This window comes from Strix aluco, chromosome 2, assembly GCF_031877795.1.
Source record: "Strix aluco isolate bStrAlu1 chromosome 2, bStrAlu1.hap1, whole genome shotgun sequence".
In the NCBI taxonomy this organism is placed as follows: domain Eukaryota; kingdom Metazoa; phylum Chordata; class Aves; order Strigiformes; family Strigidae; genus Strix; species Strix aluco.
In genome coordinates, this window is record NC_133932.1 from 39,955,157 (window position 1) to 39,976,989 (window position 21,833).

General features: G+C 43.1%; 1 protein-coding gene across 3 annotated transcripts in view; it reads left to right on the top strand.

Moving 5' to 3' along the window:
- AGPAT3 (1-acylglycerol-3-phosphate O-acyltransferase 3) overlaps positions 1-21,833 on the top strand; it is a 95,071-nt gene that overhangs the window by 13,935 nt on the left and 59,303 nt on the right. The gene's annotated exons all lie outside the window — the stretch shown is intronic.

Sequence of the window (21,833 nt, forward strand, 5' to 3'; positions counted from 1 at the left end):
GAGATCCTATCTTAAGACTTGTTCAGATGTTAACTTAGCACAGACAGCTTTGCAGTTCTTGCGATGGAAGTGATAGTTTCTGCATGTGGAGGGAGCTGTGTAAGCTTGCTTAAGACCCTGGTTATATTGGCCAGTTCTTTACTGCAGCCTTTTTAGTTGTTTGATGAGAGGTTATTTTGGGAAGAAGAATGTAATCAGATCAAAAATCAAACTTCAGCCAAGACCGATTTATCGTGTATGGATATGTTTTGGTTGCTGGTCATTGCTCACAATAGAAGTTGGAAGAACTGAAGTGTTCAAACTGATTTTAATGAGCGGTTTTTCCTGTTGGCAACGTGTGGCTTTCCCGACATGGTTTCATTTCAGATTCCTGAACACTAATTTCTGTTTTGTGTTAAATGTACTTTTGACTGTCTAATAGAAATGCTTTGGTGAAAGTAGTAAAGCCCAAAGGGGAACAAAACCATTTTCTTTTGGCTTAGTATTTTTTCTATAGATCATCTGTGGCTGTGTCTTGTTTTGACCTATTTCATTCCTGGTATGAATTTGAAATTTAAAGTCCTGCTGGTGAGCAGAATAAACTTGCTAAAACACTTGGGCAAGATAAGGCGGAGTACTTGGAGTCTTAAGCCATGCTAATGTCGTCTTTCTTCATGGTGGTTCCCATCAGTAATCGAAGTGGCCTTGGAGAATGGGGTAGCAGCTCTGTGCGGGTAGAAAACGCTTTCTGAAAGTGTGTGTATCAGGTAGGTAATGTCTATAGTTAACATCTTTGATAACTGAAAGCCTGGGTTTTGAGTTCATAATGAATACTCTTCCATATTGGAGCCTGATTTTGCTCTTTCCTTAATAAAAAGAGAAACCATCATGATCTCTCATAAAACAGTAGTGGGAAATGGTGTTGTAAATCACTTGACATATTTTGAAAACCTGATGCTTTCATGCTGCTGTCTTCTATTTGCCTTTTGTGCAGCTCAGTTTTTAGTGTGCGCTCTTCCTCTCGCGGTCACTATTCTCAAAAGTTTCTTTGGTTATTTGTTGGACTGATACCATGGAAAGTAGCCCAAACACTTTGAGAAAGCAGCTTTCTTTTCTGCACACTGAGATCATGTGGTCATCCACCAAATGAACTGACTGGAAGGATGTAGGATGAAGGGACCAGTCTGGTTCTAAATCTAGTTGTAATCTCCTCTGCTTTACTTAAATGCTGTAGAGACTAGTGGGGTGACTCGGGTATCTGAACATCTAGTGTCACTTCAGGCACTCAAGGGTATTTCCTCTGGCCTGGAGCCACCACTGTCAAAGGGTTTTAAGTTTCCCAGTGGTCTGGTATCACATCTGTCAGTTCCACATGGATGTTGTGGCTGTATCTTGGAAACATCTAAAAATGACACTGGGCCACCTGTGTTTGGAAACCTAGATCTCTTCTGTAAGTGTTGGTAAGAATTTCAAGGAACAACTTTTTTCTGCCTGTTAACCTAGAAACCTTCATCACTGATAGACCTTTCCACAGACCTCAGTTGTATTTTCGCCTTGCCTCAGTGTTTGTCTATGTGTTTAAAGCCAAAACCTTTATGTGCCAATAAGTAAATACACCCAGACATCAGTGTGTGGTTTCAGTTAGAGATTATTTGACTCTCATGAAAATGTAATTTAATTGCTGCAAAACTCTTTAAAATTGCTCTGAAGTAAAGGTCTCAGAGTAATCTATAATAATGTTCCATGGATTCAACACTGCAAAAATGCAGGTGCAAAAGTGTATGAATAGTGTGCCTTCAAAGATAGATACTTATGGGACTGCAAATGCTGTAAACCTTGATATTTTCCTTGTTGTTCGGATCAATATTTTTATTATGTATTAAACAGTTTCTAGGCTGTTGAGCAAAGTGGTGTCTGACTGTATGCTTTCTTCCCTATTCCTGGCACACAGTGTCATACCCATTTTAATGAAATAGCGTGCCTCTGGTATGATGAAGGGAAAATGAGTAAGGTAGTGAATGGATTGGTATGGTGAGATTTTATTTTTTTCCTAGTTTCCTGCTGTCCTTTAGCACAGTACTTCCAAACAAATAAATTGGAACACTGTGATAGCTTTGTAATAACTCTGATGTTCTAAAGAAACAAAAAGGAAACATCTCCAGAGGTTTCTAGCTTTGGAAAAATGTCATATGAAAAGTAAAGTCATACCCTAGCAAATGTACTTGTATCTCCATGCTTTCAAATCTGTTATTCAACAAAACTCTCAGTTATATGTTTAAGTACTCTTGCTTTCAAGATTCCCATGTGTCCTGAATGAAGCTGCTTTATTATTATCATCATTCATAAAGAGTATTTTGACTTTGATAAAGGGACTATAGTTGGAAAACCATCTTAGCATAGAAAATATGACAACCATCTTAAGCTATGGAGAGACTGTTTAATGTGGATATTAAGAGAAGGTGCAGCCTCTGAAAAGCAGTCACAACAATGGGGTGAATCTGGGTAAAGATTCATGGAGTATCTGAATGTTGTTGATCTTGGTATCTGAATGTCTCTCTGAAATTAAGGTGATGCAAGTTATTTGGCCACTAAGCACTGTGTTTTTTATTAAAACTCCTTGTATGTAGGTGCATGTAAATGGTCTACATAGATTCAGTTGTTTATTATTTAGAGTAAGCGTTTAATGTTTTAAATACCTTTCCAGGAGGGAAGGCATACAGTGGAAGGAAAGGAGAAGGGTGGTTTTAAATATATATTCCTTTTTGCTTAGTTTTTTCCATGTCCAAGAGAAAGACAGGAGCATAATTGGCTGTTTTTAAGAATCAAGCAATAGGCAGAGCTTTAAGCTGAGAAATAAATAATTAGAAATCTTACCCCCAGTTTAGTAAGTCACACCCATCTCTGTAGTAACCAGCACTCCAAATGATGTTTCACACAGGTTATTGCACTGCTGAAAAGCAAACATCCTTTCCTTTGGAGTACATCAAATGCTGGTTACAGCAGTAGTTAATGTGTCTGATTTCAGAAGAAGGTGTTAATTGTGCGCTTATTTTTACTGTTTGTTTGTCTAAAAATCAGTGAGTACTTTGTATGTGGGTCAAAATACATTCTAGTCACCAGTATGTAAATTGAAAAGCAAAAAGTCTTACTTAAGACAGCATGTTATAGCATTATAATGAAATGGGTAAATAATACTATAATTTGTGCTTTCTAAATCGCTCAAAGTATGTTTGTGGACTGCAATCAAATGCCACTTTGTGGCACAACAAACCAATGGCCGTGGGGCCAACTATGTTACCATGGGCTGGATGTAGCCTGGGTAGGAGGCGGCAGTGGAGCCTGCAGCACTGTGGTCGGGGCTAGGTAGCGGGGCAGGACACCAGACTGAAGAGCCAAGCGTGGCACCTAGTGAAATGCACTCCTGAGAAGTCGTAACCGTTCCTTCTGACCTTAAAAAAAGCACTCAAAAAGAGAAATCTGCTTGTACTGACTTGTGCTGGTCAGTAAAACTTGCTGAAGTCTACGACAGTATTTCTCAAATTCAGCTGTTTGTGTATGAGCAGTGCCAGGGCTGGCCTCGGTGATCCAGAGGGCATCTGTATGTTTGCTTTACCTGTGCACTTTACCCTGATGGTGTGACTTTTCCAAATGGTATTTATGTTTTAAGCAACATGAGATTGCGGCTGGATCTTTGAAGGATGAGAGTGATGGTGTGCGCCCATAAGGGACAGTAAATACTTGCTGTTCCTTTCCAGACATGCTCTGCACCAGCATGGGCTGGCGCCAGCCATTTTAACAATGCCTTCCTAATCTTTTGACATATTAGCGGCGTGCGGAGCTGGACACATCTGGCAGTAGCAGGGTGTGCAAACACGCAAGTGTCTGACCAGCTGTCTCTTGTGCTGGCGATGCCGTGGGGCGCTTTCATCTGCGAAAGAGCCCCGGACGAAGGTGAAGTTGGCCGTTCCTTTGGGCCGGTGAGCCCGAGTGGCACAAGGTGAAGTTTTGTGAGCTGTGTGAGGTGCAGGCGTAGGTGAAGTCAGGGAGTCTCCTCTGGCTGCCTGTGCCTGGAGGCCCTGACCCGTCTGGGCAGCGTGTGGTCCCTGTGCTCCTGGAGCAGCAGTCCCTGCCGTGGGTCAGCTGCCAGCGCTCCTCACCGGCCTCCCTGGGGGCCTGAGCCTGTCTGCTCAGCACCTGCAGGTCTTTGGTGTTGCAGCGTTACCTGTTATCTAGCACGAGCGGTGCAACCTTACTTCTCCGTTTACTAAACGTGGATTGGGATGTGATATTTTAAGGGGATGATTGTGTGGGGGCCAAGATGAAGCTGCGAACTTGAAAAGCTGTAACGCCCCTAGGTGTCTCCTCTGAAGTGTGTATGAGGTCTTCTTAATCCACTTACCGCTGAATGCACTATACTCAGGGTGCTCTGTCAACGTAGAATTTTATCTTCCACGTGCCAATAAATATTATTACCTTTAATTATTCATATTCTTTTATTGTTTTATGGGTTCCATATTTCTGAAACAGCAGTCCTTTTTTAAAATCTCTCATCCACTTAGGAAATACTGTCTTTACGTTTCCTCTGAGGATGATGAGACAGTTTTTGCCTCCCATGATAGGTGGAAATAAATGAATGTGATGGATGTAGAGAGGCATCTCACTTTTTAAAAAATCTTTTAATTTCTTGGTAGGGTAGGAAGTGGCTCTACTGTTCCATTTTAGCCTCTTGTGGCATCTGGCAAATGAGAATAAGAGGAAGCTTAACCCCTATGTTTAGGCTGACAACGAGGTGTGAGAACAGGCTTCTGATGCGTAGATGCCATGACTCTCTTTCATGTAGTTGAAGGCACAGTCTTACCGCAGCACCCAAATCTATCACATCGAAATACTATCCCATCGAAACACTATCACATCGAAACAAAAAAGCCTAATTCCTCAGTATTTGACTATTAATTTCTCTTTTTCCTTTGCCCTTCTTTGTGTTTAAGAAATTAATTTTATTATTTTTTTTGTATAAAAAAACCTGGTCTATTTGGACACATTTTCTTACAGTCAAATCTTATGTCACCTTTTTTTACTTTGATTCTAAAGTTTTAAAAACTGTGCTGTGAAATTAATCTGAAAAGCAATAGGTAGATTAAAAAGGAATACTCTTTTTAACACAGGTAATGGAGCTCTCAGGAGCAGAGCAATTGGAAGCAGGGGGAAGAGCCCACGTGAGAAGGAATAAATCTCTTTATGACTCTGCTGTTTAACACTTAAAAGCCTTTGTGCATGGGGCGTGAGTAAACTGCTGGCTGTCTTTAGTATTCAGGAACAACTACTTCCCTTTCCCTGAGTTGTTCTGGAGTCATTCGAGTATATCTATACATTAGCAAGGTTTTTTCTGTCTCTCCTGATGCCTCCAGAATGAACACTGCTTGGGACCACCTTATACAGTGTGGAGATCACTGAGCTGATCCAGAGGAGTATTACATGAGTTGTAAAGAGACAATTTGGGATTTGGCGGGAGGGGAAACATGTCTTTGAAATGTCTGTGGTTATTGGGTTTTGATTTTTTTCTTTTATGTGTTTTGTTTTTTAAATCTTGAGTGGAAGAAGGTGTGTGGATGAAACATAAATGTAGGTGGAAGCAGAAGGGAATGTACTAAAACCCTCTGTGTTTACGTTCCTAAGACTTTTCAGAGGCTTATTTTACCCGAGTTTGATAGTGCTCAGCTACAGGAAGTGTAAGCTTTTATGCAGTGTTTACCCACTTAGAAATTCCTGTTTGTGTATGTTTTGCTGGATTTGATTTTTAGAGCAAAGATAGGAGTAAACTCGGATCTGATGAGAGAATTGATCCCTCTGTCTGCCTCCCCCATCAAGTTCCCATCCCATGCCTAGCAGAGGTGAGAGAAGCATGCTGTGCTGCCCTAAATAAACTTTCTTGCTGTGTTCAGAGAGGCTGATTGCTTTCATTGATAGAGCTGTAAGCGAGAAACCAGCCTGCTCTAAAGCCTCCATGGCTAATACATTTTGATCTGTCCTATATAGTTTGCCACCTTAGCTACCTTGACTATAAAGTTCAGATCTTTGCACTGTTATGTGGCAAACCCTTTTAATTTGGTTTATTGTTGTTTGATCCTGTAGTTGTTGCTTGAAGAAGCCGACAGAGAGAGCCCAGCTAGGTAGTCCCTTGTTTCCTGTGCTTTTGTGTATCGATACCTGGTGTCCTGGTGTCTCCTTTCCTTTCGCATAGATCACAACGCCTGCTCACATCTGATCCCCCCATAGAGCTGGTGTCCAGGTAAAGTTTCGCTGCTGTACCTTGTCACAGAGCTTGAAACAACAAAGTAAATAAACAACGGCTGTATTGATCAAGGCAGCATGAGAAGGAATACAGTGGCTTTAAAAGAGCATCTGCTTCCACATTTCATTTGGACAGGGGATCGTTAAGTGTAAGGATTTGTCACCTGGAAGAATCAAGCTGTGTGTGAGTGTGACTGGGGGCACGTTTTAGGTTTAGCATTTTTCTGGCTTATTGTCATGTGGCATCTTGTGCTGCCTACACGATGCGAGGCCAGTCGGAGCAACACGTGGCAAGCTGGACCTAGGATCTCTGGTACAGGGAATTTTGCGCTTCGAAAACTTACCCCTTAATACTCAGTGACCTAAGGAAACAAACAAACAAACCAAGTTGTTGTCTTTTCCCTCATTGCCCCTCCTTATCCTCTCTCCAGTCCTGGTCTCCTGCACAGAATTGGTTTCTCTTGTTCTGTTTCTTTTCTTCAGCCCATGCATCTTCAACTAAAAGAAATAAATTGATTATGTACATCCTTTTGCTTTCTCTTTTTTGGCTGCTTTTACACATTCTACTTCAATATCAGTATGCTTGCTTTGTTTCCCTTTATACCTTTTCCTATACTTTCTTTTACTTTCTTTTCCAGCCCCTTTTTCATTCCCCAGCCCCTTGACACACACATATCATTGCATTCTCAGGTCACAAGCCAAAGGTAGAGGGTGTAGGAAGTTAAACCTGTGTCTTATAAATCTGTGCTCAAACTATAACTTGCCTCCGAGAAAAGCTTCTAGACTTAATTTAAAAAATGGTTAGACATGAAGACTATCTTGGCCATTGAAAAGTTGTTCCAGTGGCTGGTGATCTTTGCTGCAGTACATGGGTTGTGACCTGAATTTTTTTAGTTTCATCCAGAAGCTGACGGCTCTTGCTTTCCAAGTTTTAGTTCCAGCAGCTAAGGTTTAAACTGCTGTAAAACTTGTTTCCATCCAGGGACTTAGACTGTGATCAAGTTTGTGGTTTTGCTTTTTTTTTTTCCTTGAAACAGTTGTCCTTGTTGAGTCTCCTGCTGAAGACTTGTTTTCTGGTGGTTGGAATTGCTTGTGAAGCTCCTCCATGCACACTTTTCACTCTGTGAAAATAATCCTTGAATACCAAAGGCAGAACTGGACATGGCGATGTGAATGCATGACAACCCCATCTCCTGTTTGTATCAGTCCCTCACTACAGCAAGGCCCTGTTTCTTTCTCCCATTTCTCCCCATGTTTCCTGTCCACCACTCTGCATCTTCACCATCTTTGTTCACTCTTGTTTCTTCTCCTGCCTCTTCTATGGAAATTCCTTTACCTGCTCTGCTTCTCCTCGCTCAAGGACTGTTCCAGCTTCTGACGATGTGGTATTTTCTTCTTCAACATTTCCCCAGGACTTAATTTTTATAGCTTTTGGGTAGAGGGACTGACTGATTTGAAAGCTATTGAACAAATACTGGAAGACTGTTAGTATGGTTCCACTCTTCAGGCTGTCTTTGGAGGAAGCAATGATCCCATCACGAGGCTCACCGGGCTTGGGAATAAGCTATGTACATGGAGCCCTCCCTTTGTTTTCAGTGGCTCAGTACTTAGAATTTAGAAAAAGCTACCTCTTTGCTTTTCCAGGTGCCTGTTAAGGCTTTTGTGGGGGAAGTAGTCCTTCTGGTCACCTGGAAGAAAAACTGAAAAAAACAGGGTTCATATACAGGACTGAGTATTATTAAAATCTTGATAGATAGGCAGAGTGTAATAGTTTTACTTGTACTACAATAGTAAGGCCCCATTTGCTTTAAGTCTTACAATTTGCAGGGTTTGAAATAAGTAACGGAGGCTGTTGATTTCTTAGTTCACAAAGGTAGCCCTGGAAGATACTTGAGGAGAGCAAGTGTTTTTTTCTCCCACCCTTCAATTTGACAGTCAGACTAAGCCTGTTCTGGGGAAAACTGTCGCTTGCCTTGAAAAGGTCATTCACGTATTCAAATAACAGCACGCAAGAACAGAAAACTCTTTCAGAGCAGGTGTCCAGAGATGCAATAGAAGATATCTGCTTGTTTCTTCTTATACCTGTCATCATGGAAATCTGGTGAACGAGTCTCCAGTTGCCAGCAGGAGAAAGAAGTTACAGTGAACAATAAATAAGAGGCCCATGGGGAGCACCCAAAGCATTATCTTTCACACAGACTGAAAGCTCTTTTCTGCTGTGCAGAAAAAGAACAAATAAGTAAAACTTTAGTATGCCACTGATGGGACACATGTGAAGCATTAGGAAAAATTAAAAGGTCAGGTTACTTGGAGTTCTTGCTGAAGTTAGATCCTTATCTCTGTGCTGACAGAACCAAGAGCAGTTTTTATTTACTTTTCAAAGAAAGGAGAGGATCTGTCAGTCTGGCATATGAATACAAACCCACTTTTGTTCCTCAAAGTCTAAAATTGCTTGGTGAAATAGACTGTATTATGTGAAAAGCCCTTGGAGCATATGTACGTTCGTAGTAGTAATTTTTCATTATGTGGTTCTCTGGCTTTACATGGAGAGTACATCAGTCCTGGAGGTGAGATATTATCAGTCATTGAAAATGTTGCAGGTGGGAAGACTGTAGTAGTCCAGGAGTAAACTAGTGTTTTGTTGAACAAAAATGTGAAATGCAGTTTTGTTACATAAGATTTCTCTGTCCCATTAAGGCAGCTTGGAAATAAAGGCCATTAAAGGCTTGTACCTTTTATTATGGGTGCAGTGTAGCTGATCTGTGACCTGGCTGGAAGGGCAGGAGGATGCTGATCAAATCTTTGTAACTGAAAAAAGCCAGTTAGAGAACAGTGCTTATTTATCAAACTTTCTCTTACTGGCAGGAGTACCTGGGAGCTTTATCTTGTGTGATGGGTAAAGAATTCAACTTGTTGAATTCAACTCTTTAATATTGGTGGTAGATTTCCATATGAAGTACTGATAATATATTTTAGGTAAGGGCTTGTTTCACATAAATACTCCTGGTTTAAGCAAGTATTTGCATGAAATTTGTCATAAGAGTGAGATAATACAGAACATGTCCACCTCATGGCTTTGACCTACATCTCTTTGAATCAACACTCTTGCATTATGGCTTGGTTTTGCAAGATTAGCAAGCTGTGGGCTCTTCACTTACCTGCTGTTTGATCTCTGTGCTCTGGGATTCACTTTCCAGTGTGTTGTAGGAAGCTTTTCTAAGGACGTCAGATTTTTGCAAGTGTGAGCTCAGATACTGGTTCCTGCAATTCTCCTATTCTTTCCATTCCTGTTTTTGGGTTGCTGTCAGACAGCAAGGTGAAACCATTGCTTGGTGGCACAATCCTGAGAATCATTAAGATATTTAAGCTGCAGCACACGTGTGTGTGATTGCCAGACTGGTTGCTCAGGCTGTTCAGCTGCTGTGACTGCTCAGCTAATCTGGGTGGAGGCAGAGATTGTGCTGCTGCTTTTGGATGCCCTTACCTGCAGAGATGTTTTTGCACATGGAAATGAGCATGGCCTGATGGGGGGAGAGAGCGCTGTGGTGGCTGTCGGTGGGAGCACAGCCTCTATGTGCTGAAGGTCAAGCTTGGCAGCGCTGGTGCTGGTCCAGGGGAGCTCTGCGCAGGAGAACACGGATGTGATAGTTTCCCTCTGCCTGGCTCTCTGTGCAGTCATCGCTGCCTGGGAAATTGCTGTGAACTGTTACTTCCCAGTACAGTGTCTACTTTTTATGTGAAGAGCTGCTTGGCAGTTTGCTGAAGGGCGTTAGTGCAGCAGTAGCTCCAAGAGTGTCTTGGGGTCACTGATAAAGCCATTAACCTTGAGCCTTCTCTTCCCCAACCAGGCTTCCCGGTGTGTCAGTAGAGAATTGGCCTTTAATCTTTTTGTAAATTCTCTAGCTAGCAGAGGCCCATGATGTCAGGATCCTTAAAATCATTCCAGCATCTTCGTCAGTGAGAGGAGAACTACTTCTGTATAAATAGGTTTTTCCTATGGTTGCTCTGGGCAATGGCTTGCTTGCCATTCCCCTGACTTCAGTGTTTCCAAGCAGTGTCTAAGTGGATGGCAGCCTGGAGGACTGTGGGGAGAGCGTTCGTGGCAAGGCTTGGTGCTGTCGTCTTGAGGGCTGCTTTTTGGGTGTTTGAACTTGTCTGTGAGGGGAGTGGGAAGGGGGAAGGTGGAAGCCTCATTTATCAGAAGAGGTGCAGTAACCTCTGCAACACATGAAGAGGCAGAAAGACTGCTTCTGCAAATTGCAGCAAGTCCATTGGACTGCATAGTGACCCTACCTGGGGTTTCAGTCCTGTTTTAGTCTGAGGGCTTTTCAAGGTTTTTATAAAATAGCTTTATAGAAAACACTTCTTCTATAAACACAGGGTTTTTTGCATTTAATCTGGTGAAAGGTTACTGAGTGAAGTTAACTGCAGATTTTAAGCCAGTGGACCTCAAGTTGCTGCAAAAACTATCCTCAAACTAGTACAGGTTTCAAGAAATACAGATGTAGATATATCACCAGCTCATCACTTTTGGATGCATGTGATTGATACTATCCTTGAGAGGAGTGTGTTGATATGGGTTTCCCTTGATCTTTGCCATGGGAGGAAGAATGTTTTCTGTCTCCCTGTTACTTGCGTAGCAAAAGCCTTGGGTTTTGCTGTTCCAGCATTTTGGAGTTGGAAATCCTGTGGATTTTCTAAGGGAATGTGCATGTTCCTTACGTGCTGTAGGATGTGCTTGTCTGGGGATGATGTTTTTGGCCAAGAACACTGCACCAAAATGTTTTCCACACGATGGGCTGCTCCTGCATCAAATTCAGCAGCTGTTTCCTCGTATGGCTTTCTTCTGCAGCGCTGTCCTCTGCCAATTCTCTCCTCTCCCTAAGGAGAATGCACACTGGTGAGCTGATTCATCAGCCCAGTCATTAGCTGTGCTCAAATTAGTCCTTTCCCGGGGCTTCAGAGTATTGTCCAAACATGAACAGGAATGGATGGTACTAAGGTATTAGTGTACAGATCTGGTCAGGATTTATCCTTGGTGTTTATGAGGGTCCTGTTATCCCATTTGGAGGTGGAGCCATTTCCATCCCCTTCTGCAAGCAGCTGCCAGATCTGCTTAGTCCATTCCCTACATTGACCTTTTTGATTCTGTTTGTCCCTGCCCCCCAGTTCAGTTGTTCCCTGTTGTCTGCTACTCGAACCCCTAGAAGAGAAGCAAACTGCCTGATAAAGGGACTTTTTCCTTTTGTTCTGCAGCTGTTTCTTCCCTCTTCGAGGATCAAACACTGAGGTCCACCAGAAGATTTACATCTAGGTGGTGATATTGTTGAGTGTGTGTGAGGTCTGGTCAGCATGCACATCTAGTGCAGGAGCAGGGAAAGCACAGAAATAGAACAAAAAATTACTGAAAAATTATTCCAGTCTCAAGAAATAATGATAAAGATTTGGCTTTTTTCCCCCTTGGTTAAAATATTGCTCCCCACCTCCCTCAATTATGCAGAGCCCTTGTAATTTCATGTCAGGGTGAGCCTGGATGTGAGGAAACATTCCCTTCATTCCTTGATATCTCCTTTATGTAGGATCTAGGTGTCCATCCAGAATTGTGGAGGACAGGAAGGGTCAGGGTGGTAGACATCTTCTGTGCATGTCTGTAGCCAAGTCCTTGTGTGGGAGGCTAGTGATGGTTCACAGCAAGGTGGAAAAGGGGCTATTTTTGGGAAGAAGTGGGTCAATCGGCAAAGCACTGGGTGGTGGTACTTGCTGGAGTGCTCTAACTGCTGTGGGACCCAAGAGGACAATTCTGTAAAAAAGGTCCAAAAAATGATCATAAGGACTGGAGCTCTTGTCTTCTACCCTGCTTAGCTGTTGGCTTGCCCCCTGACTTGTTTTGGACCAAGCTTGGCCTTCTGGCCTTTGTTTTAGCAGCATCTAGCTGTAGAGTAGTGCCTCAAGTAGCAGTGGCTGAGTTGCCTGTCAGGGTGCGTGCCAAAACGGGAGTCCTACCCTTGCCTTAAACTCTTCATGTGGCTTGTGAATCAGCACAAAGTCCACTGAAGAAGAAATAGGCTTCTACAGCAATTTGCCCTGAGCCCATGGGATTCAGATCCTGAGAGGCTGATTAATGTTAACTCTGTGTTTGATAACCTCTGGGTTTTTGAATGTCATGTTTGGAGGAGGAAAGGGGAAAATACAGCAGTGTGAAATGTTCAAACTCAGGATATTGCTCAAACTGGAAATCAAAGGACTATATGGTATGCTTTTCTGTCCTTATCAGTTGTTCAAATAAACGTGCTAGTCCCTGTTTTTTTCTAGTAGTTGTGGTGATTATAACCACAATAACAAAGGTACATGTTCTAAGGAAGGGAAGACTGAAAAGGTACCTGTCCATCAGATACCTGAAGCAAAAGTTTAAGACAAACAAAAACCCCAAGCAACAGAACTGTACTGTGGTATGACACGTAATACTCATAACTGCATTTTAGCAGAAGTCATCTCTTTGCTGCAGTGCCAACGCTGGGCTTTGGCTGGGATTTCGGAGCTGCTCTCTGTGGATTCTTCTCTATGGAGGAGAGAATCTCTGCCAGGGGAGTTGTGTCTGTGTTAACCACGTGTGGAGTGCAGTAGGAGCAGGCCAGGAGATCAGGTTTCAGTTTTACTTGCTTTGTCCACTTAAATGTTCTTTGAATTTGAGTTAGCCTACTCCCTAGACTGACTGTCCTCCCTGTGCGTGTGCTGCAGAGCTCTCTGAAGGAAAGCTGTCCCACTAACTGCTGCTGCTCTTTGGACTGTTGCTTCAGGAAGTGTGAAATTGTCCTCTTGCCTGTATCGTAGGGATGATGCTAGCATGTCATTGCCCTGTGAGTAGTGTCTGTGTAACTCTTTTGTGTGAACAAACTTTAGTTCTCTTCCGGCTTGCTCGAGTCACCTCTGCAACCTGCTGCCTGGATCCCTACTTGACTCCTGAAGTTAGTGATGTCAGGAGCGATGGGTGTTTTTCACCATTGACTGCTCCAGGAGCACACCCAAAAGACCAAACTCTAACCTTCCTGGACATCCTGTTGTTTGGGGAAGGCGACAGGATTACGAGCTTTCTCTGAAGTTTTGCAGCTGCTTTTTCTCTGGCCATGGTAGAGAAGCTCGGTCCAGTAGGATACTGGAGACATGAAATGACCCGCAATGGGCACAGAGCTTTTGTGTGTGAAGAGGCACAGTCAAGACCTTCTGCCATCAGATGGTACAGCATCTGTGCTGTCACCAAATGAAATTTTAGCAGCCCAGACCTTGCGCAAAAGCGTGACTGTCATCTGTAAAGTCTCATGACCCTCAGCTCCTACCAGTAGTGGTGAGCTGATGTGGGGTGAGCAAGTCTGGTCTGGTGTAGTTATGATCAAGGTTTCCAAGGCTATCTTCCAAACCTTTTACCTCCATGTAGTGGGATAACCTGGGTCTTTGCCCTCTGTGGATCCTCAGGCAGCGTGAGCAGTATTGATTCCAGCCTGATGCCTGGCCAGGGACCACTGCTAAGTAAACAGTGGGGACAGCCCTTTATTAGTCCTGCTGGCTTCGGGCCATAGAAGCGTATTTTCAGGCCTTACTTGCCTTGCTGAGGTGGAATGTTCTGCCTGCACAAAAGGTGAGATACAAATATATCCAGTGTCCTCTGAGTCACAGGTGGCTGCTGTGGAGACCGAGGATGTGGGTGATCCTTTTCTGAGGCTGTAATTTCAGCCTCCGACATCTGCTTCAAAAAGTTGGAGCGCCCAGCATGGCACTCATCTAGGACACTTATCACAGAGGAAAGCCACCATGATCAGTGTCTGGGAGCAGACAGTGTGGAACGGGGGAACAGAACTACGTGCCATGACTTATTAGTGTGTGAACGTGTCTGTGCTGAATAAAAAGCAAGATATTCCTGGTGGACTCCGTATCTGCTTAACCTGCCTTCCCCATGTTTGCATGCCTGTGCATGCACACATGTGTGCACTCTGTTCACGGTGGCACTCAAATCAACCACCTCTTTTTGTCCCTTTTGATTAGTGTTGACAGCACTTTTGCTGGGCCTCCAACCCTTTTAGGCTTCCTCATGTCCAGGTTTGTGGCTGTGACTGCTGTCACCTTTCTTTGAGGAGATCTCATCTGACAGAGTGATTTGCAATTCAGAGGAAGGGGAGTGGGCTTGAGGGGCAGTGTCTCTCTGCTTTGCTGTGCTTGGGAAAGGAAGGTAGGTTTGGTAAGATCTGTATTAGCTGCTGCCATCTCAAGGGAAGAGGTTGGTGAGGAAAGGCAGTGGTGTCCACAGTTTTTAGGATGAGGATAGCCAAGGAATATAACAAACTGCACAGGTGTCCCATATCCCAGTGTACCTTCGGGGGAGTATCTTTATTAACATTAACTAGAAGGGCAGAGACCTCTTCTAGAGTTGTGATAACAGAAGTAGTCTTGTCAGCCATTACTATATAGAGCCTGTTGTTATGCTGTGTCTTCTTGGCTCAGTTTAAATACTTAGGTAGAAGCTATGTGGATTGGAAGGATGTGTCAGCTGTCACTAGGGGAGAGAGCCTTTCCCTCACTCCTGCACTGCTCTATCCGCTGGTGTCTGTGATTGAGGTGGGGACTCTGGATGGAGATGAAGGACTTTGCAGGAGCTGCCACCTTGCCCAGCTCTTTGCCCATCTGGCATTGAGCTGAACCAGAACCCTTTGTTGGGCCTGCTTTGAGTCCCTGTGCCAGCCCAGGGTCTCTCTCCTCTGTTTTCTCCTCCTCCTCTCTTAAGTACCCACTCAGACTAGAGATGCTACAGTGGGTTGGCCTGCTACTGTATATGTTGCCCCCCCGCCTGCAGAAACTTCAGGATAAGATGCCTGGGGTTTTGAATAGGGGCTCTCTTTGCCTCTGAAACCTCTTCTACATCAAAGGACCTTTTGTAGGAGAAAAAACTAAACTGGTCCTTGCTGTATGGTTATAATGCAGGGCTCTGGCTAGTTTCCCCAGGTTTGTAAAGACAGATTTCTTCAGTATATGGGAGCAGCAGAAGGAGATGGAAGGCAGTGTAGACCCATTTTTGCTTCTCCTGTACGGGACAGGTGAAGTTGACCTCTGCATAGGGTATTCTACCATGCATGGTAATTACCTCTTTGCTATGGCCAGTGCTGTAGTGCAGGAATCTGTCCTGCAACCTGCTCAAATTTGCATCAGGGGAAGGCAGAGAAGCATGGGGGGAGCAGGGGGAAGGGTGAAAATAAAAACGAAGGAAAAGTGCTCCCCCCAAAAATGTTGATTCCTTGGGTTGTGGGTTTGTGGTTTTTTTGTTTTTTTTTTTTTTGGTTGGTTGGTTTTTTTTGCTGGTCTGCCCTGAAGGGAGAGCCAGTTTGGAATATCTGGTGGCATTTGAGGGCATCCCATCAGTAACTGTTGTGTATGTACTCTGTGCCACACAACAGCTCACCTAGATCAAGGGATCGCCTAAGCTCATGTGCTTTGGGGTTGTGCCGCTACATGGGGCAAGGAGGGGATCACAGTCAGGGCCTTTGCGGGCTGTGTTAGCAGATTATACTGTGTGCAGGTGTGCTTGGCCAGCAGAACTGAGCAAGGTTCTTGTACAGGGCAAGGTGTGGAAAGATGCTTTCTAGTTTAGCTGCTTGCCATGCTAGGAGTAACAGCAATCTTCTGCCCTTGTGGAATTGCTTTTAAAGGCCTGATAACCTTCCCAGTCAGACTGCTGGTGTTCATTTGACTCTGCAGACCCAAGATCAGTGTGCTGTAATTCAGCTCAAAGACACATATGCTTACATCCTTCTTCCCTAGCAACAGGTATAGAAAAGCAGTGTGCTTACCTGGGTTGGAATCAGAGGTGTTAATGCAGGATGTTGCTGGTGTTGGCCATGGGAGAATGGACAAAGGGAAGGGTCCATTCCCTGAACACTGATGTTAACTCATAGGAGTTACCTGTAGGGTCTGGGAATGGGAAGTATAGAGACTGTGCTGTCTGTCTTACAGTATGTGCTGTGCAATGACCCTGGCCCTACCATGTGCTCATCCTCTGGTAGGGGGTAGGGTTGATGATGCACCCCAGGATCCGTTTGAAGATGTCTGTAGAAAGGGTATGCCTGCCATGTTGTCCCCATGTTCTGTGGCCTTTAAGAAGTCAACATTCATCCCTTTGATCTTTGTGACACGTATCACCAGTCCTCTTGCACTTGCAGGTCAGCAGTCTTGCTCCTTGGTTGGTTAGCCGCCTCTTGCCACTGGAGAAGCCCTGTCCCCCTTTCAGCATTGCTTGATGAGCAGTGGGGTTTTCATGTGACTCCAGGTGCCACTGTGCTTCTGTGAGCATGAAGGAGATTGATTTTTGCCATGGGAAAGGACGTTTGGAAGGAGTACCATACAAAATAAATCAGAAAGTAGTGGTGACATTCGGCAATGGTGAGGAAGGCAACAGAGGGCAGGGCAGGTATTGAGGAAAGAGAAATGACATGGAGGCAAGAGAGATCTCAGTGGAAGACACAGAATTGAGAGCTGGAGGTTAACATCAAGAACAAAAGTACGTTACTTTCGAAAGTGTAAAGGGTGTTACTTAGCCCTTTGTTTAGCGTGATGTATTCCAGGTATTGTATAAATTCGTGACAGTTGAAGTCTCATAGTGCTTGGGACTTGCTGGAGAGCTTTGCAGAGGTGCAGCCTGCCTATGTCTTTGGACCAGCAGGGTTTAGAGTGACACTCTAGGCGGATCTTCTGATTTGGTTTCATCCAAAGGGAATCTGGCTTGTGCACACCAAAATCATCCTGTGATCCAAGTCACAGAAGCAACAGGGCATTCCTTTAAGAAGTACATCAGTGCTGTGGATTAATGTGCTATTTCAGATCAATTGAGTCTGTGGGTTCCCTGTTGCCTTTGATGCTGACTATGTGGCGTTCTTGCTGGACTTCCATTGTTGCCTTTCCAGCTTCTTATAGTAGGGGCAGGTGCTGAAGTTCTTACTGCAGTCTTAATTCCTCTGAAAGAAGCTATTTTTGTGGCTCATGTGCTCTTGATTACAGCATGGCTGCCCTGGGAGTGACCCTCTTGGTTCTTTGTTTGGATGTGGCCTTCTGAGTCTTGTGTTCATGGCCCATGTTAAGGAACCAGCTCATGTCTGCAGAACGGCTGCATGGCTCTGCTCAGAGAAGCACATCAGAGCACACAATCACTGTTTGTAATTACAAATGGGTTATACCTAGCTGCACATTGGCCTCTCAGTGCACAGGTTATATGTGGGCAATTTGACATTGACGTGCTAACAAAAGTCATAAACCAGCTTAATTTGGACATTAAGTAATATAGCAGAAGGGAAGATTGCCAGAGGTGAAACCCATTTCATTCACAGTGCATGTTTCTGGACAAACTTTTCTTGACATGCGTATTCTGGAATTTAATCCATTTTGAGAAAGGGATTATCCAATTCACAAAAGGTAGACAAATCATCTCTAAAAGAATTGTCATGTGAACTCAATGACTTTTAATCTAGGAAATAAGAATAAATTGGATATGCTGTCCCTTTTCCCACAGATGTACTTCTCTTAAGCACACTTTTATTTTGGTTGGTGTATGCATTTTTTGTTTTGTTTTTAATAACCAGAGAGGATATGCATCATTTGATTTCTCTCTAAGATTTTTGGATGCTTCTGTTGCCTTGCTTTGGGGGTACTTTTCAGTTATAAAGAAACTATTTTTTAGTAGTAGAGGAGGATCTGGCAACAGTGAAAGAATTTCCTTTTTTTTTGGTAAATTTTATGTGGCTACAAGGAAAGGATTCAGGAATTCAAACTAGCTATTTCCTTGTCTTTAGTTTTCTACAAAGACTAAAATGAAATCACAGCTGCATGGGAAACATTTTAATCAGTAGGGAAAAAATATTTCAAAATTGGATAGGAGAGTTAGGTGGGTTTGCTCAGTTAAAATCCTTCAGAGCAGCTTGTTTTAAAATTGCGTAAAATTAACCTGAAGTCTTGATGACTTCCATAGGGCAATAGTGATGCAGTGCAAGGTCTTCAAAGACAAATATACAGGGGTCAGTCTGAAGTAAATGAGGCACAACACTTTTAACTTGGAAAGTGTATAATTTTTTGAAAATCCATACTTCTACCTTGTGGCAAGTTACTGACTCAGGTGATTTGCACTGTATGAAAGTAATAATAAGCTGCCACTGGCCTGAGTTACCCATCTAATATCAGTGTGTGTGGTGAGATGTTTCTGGTATAGTTTTGTACTGTGGAGTTCCTCAACTGTCTGTTGTTTATTGTGGGATTGGAGAGCTGTCAATGTGTAGGTAATGCTAGTTGGAAAAATAGTTGGGAGTATACTTGGGATTGATGAGACATGTCTGTCTTGTAGCTAGGAAATACCTGAAAGGAAAACAGCATCCTTCAAGGTCAGAGGAAAGAGAAGTTTCAAGTTTATATACAGAAGTACATATTATTTTTCCCAACCCCTATCCCAACTCTTGCTGTTTTGATGAGTACGTTAAGAGATCTAGCATAATGCAAAAATCTAAAATAACTGTGGGTAGATAACGGGTATCTTTCTAGAGCAGGAAACTGAAATACTGTTAGCTTCAAAACACAAGTTTTCTTCCCAATTTTGTGCATATAAGGCCCTGTCTTAAACTACTTCATCTTCTCTTTCTTTTTTAATGGAAGTTTACTACAACTAGAAGCTTCCTTGACACAGTTCTGCTTTTCCTGTCTTTCTGACGTATTTCTTCCCACACAATAACCCACACCTTGGATAATCTGTATCCTGTCATTGAAAATAAATCTTCAGATAATGTGCATAAGATCAGAGGTGCGAGGTTATTAGGATAAATATGTTGGAGGTAATGGGGCAGGAGTCTTCAGGGCAAGAAGGTGACAGCTGTAAGGAAAGAGAATAAGGAAGATATAAGTAGTCTTATTTTCTGAATATTTGTGTGACCTGAGCTGCTGCTGTTGCTGATGACTTGAGGTTTTGTTGAAGTATGGTGTGTCCTGGAGTTGGGGGTGGTGGGTTTGTTTTGTTTTGAACAGCTAGCCCTCAAGGTGTCTTGAGTTTTTTGGTGGGTTAGACGATTAGAAACACTTAAAGGTGGCAGTTTTTAAGCATGAGTCTGAAGTGTTGCATCTAAACAGAATGACAAAAAGATCACACTGAAGAGTTTGCTTTCTCCATTGATTGGTTGGTTTGTTTTTTGTTACTTTGTTGGGCATTTTTTTAAGCACCTCTTTGAGGAAACATTCCCCTGCGTACACTCATAACCCTTAGACTTGTATGGTTGAATGGGTGGCATGATGTACTTATTACAGTGCTCATGTAGCTAGGATTCATAAAGCAGACTTTCCAGTAGAATATATTTTCTGGTAATGCTTCATCAGAGATCATGCGTTTTTTTAGATAGACATAAAGGAACAAATATAGAACAACTCAGGTGCTAAAAATAACCACTTGCATTGACGTCTGCTTTTTTTTTCTTTAAAAGAGACCTTTTGGATATTTAGCAAGATGCTTCGTATTTGCTTAGAATCACTTTGACTGCAGTGATTTTGAAGGAGAGACAAGTCAGCTGATCTTAGAAAATAGCTTATCTTGGTTTGATTTAAGAGGGGAACGTGGGAATAGAGCAGATGCCAAGGAAGAGACTTGATGTGGGTAATGGAATGAGAAGTTGGTTTAATTACTGCAGCTGTAGAAGCTGGGCATTTACAATCTCAGAGATTAGAAGACTGCTCAGCTCTTGTGTTTACGGGGTGGGGATGGGGGGAGAAGATAGTAAATACCTCAATCAAACCCTAAGATACATAATGGATCTCACTGAAAAGATGGTCCCTTGATAGGAAAGCTGCTTGCACTGAATGGCTTTAGTTACAGTCCAGGATAAAGTAATTCTGGCATCCTTTTAAGTGTGAGATGAGGGAATGAATAATCTTCCAAAAGATCTCTAATCTTAGAAGCTAAGATTTTTGTAGCGGGAGAATGATTTACCTGAAATGGATTTTGAAATAATTTGCAGTTTGCAGATGATTTGCCATGGACACGATTTCTTGCACGTAGTTGGCCACTTGTTTCCATTCTGAATAGTCCTTTGAGATCTGTGGTGTGAGAATGAACTGGTGAATCAGTTAACACATTTAAATGAATTCAAGATTAGACTATTACTCCAGTGCCCTGTCACGTAGAACTTCAAAATTAATTAATTCAGTGCCACACTCCTTTATTTACAAACTCTGCACACATTTCAGTATCCAGAAACACTGAGATCAGCCCAAGCAAGTGCGTGCTACCCATGGTCCAGTGCTGTCAGAAGTGGGTTGTGTGGTGCATGGGGAGGAAGGGGTCAGGACCTTTTGGCATCTTGTAGGTTGTGCAGCACCAGGCAGCTGCTGGTTTATGGCAGTCAGAGCAGACCACGCCTGCAGACCATTCCCACCGGGCATTTCAGAGCCGTGACTGCCTGTCACTTCAGCTGTAGCCTCCCCTTCTCCATGGATAAGCCAGGAGCACATCGCTTTGCTTTCCCAGTGGTGTTGCTGTGGCTGCTTCTCCCTTTGAATTTAATAACAGGTCAGATGTAAATTGCAGTTGAGACATAAAAATAGCTGGCACCTGCTTCAGTCACGCCGGGCTGGGGTGAGCTGGGGCCTTGCTGCGCCGTGCCAGCCCTGGGACTGCGTGAGCAAGAGCGGTCTGGTGAGGTTCTCCACCTGTCACAGGTGGAGCAGCCTCAGCTGCGGGGAGGAGCGTGGAGAGCCCCTTGGCAGGGTTGTCGGCTGGACTTCTGCCAGATTAATAAAACACCCACGCTGTGTCACCCTTTGATCGCAAGCATTTTCTGTCTCCTCAGCCGCGTGCTCTTCTGTTTGACTGTTTGGTTTTTTTTTTTCCCCTGCTTTTAACCTCTAACGTAGCAATTTACTCTTTTGATGTGTTTGACCAAGACCAAGGTAGGACAATGTAAAGATAATGCATCCTCTTAGGAATTGCATTGTTATTTTAGATTACAATTAGCTTAAGCTTCACCAGGCTTCTGGAAATCTATTATATATTTCTGTTTAATTAAAAATGCTATTAAGATGGTATTAAGAAACTTTCCTTGTGTATATAGTTCAAAGGTCCAGTGCACAGGTTCTCCTGGAGAAGATAAGCTAGGCCTTCTCTGCCTCACCTGTTAGCTCTGTTGAAGATTGTATATATTTTTTTTTATTACTTTATTGTTAGCCACTGTTCCTTGGAAAGGAGTATGCATATCTTTTCTTTTTTGAGATCCTGAAGAGCTGATGCATCCAAAATTAACACCTCATTCGCTGTGAAATGGCTTCACTCATAACAAAGAATAATATTGTTTTTCTCTGGATATAGGTGTGTTTAACTGTTCTTTCCTTGTTTATGCTATTGAATGAGATATGATAGCAAATGCAGACAGTTTTGCTGTTGTCTGTTCAGATCTTACCTGCAGCAGTTCAGAATTTTAAAGCTTTCTTTAAAAGGCTTTTATTTTCTTAATGCAGAGTGATAAGGGTTTTGATCAGGGAGTAAACTTTTAATTACTTCAAGT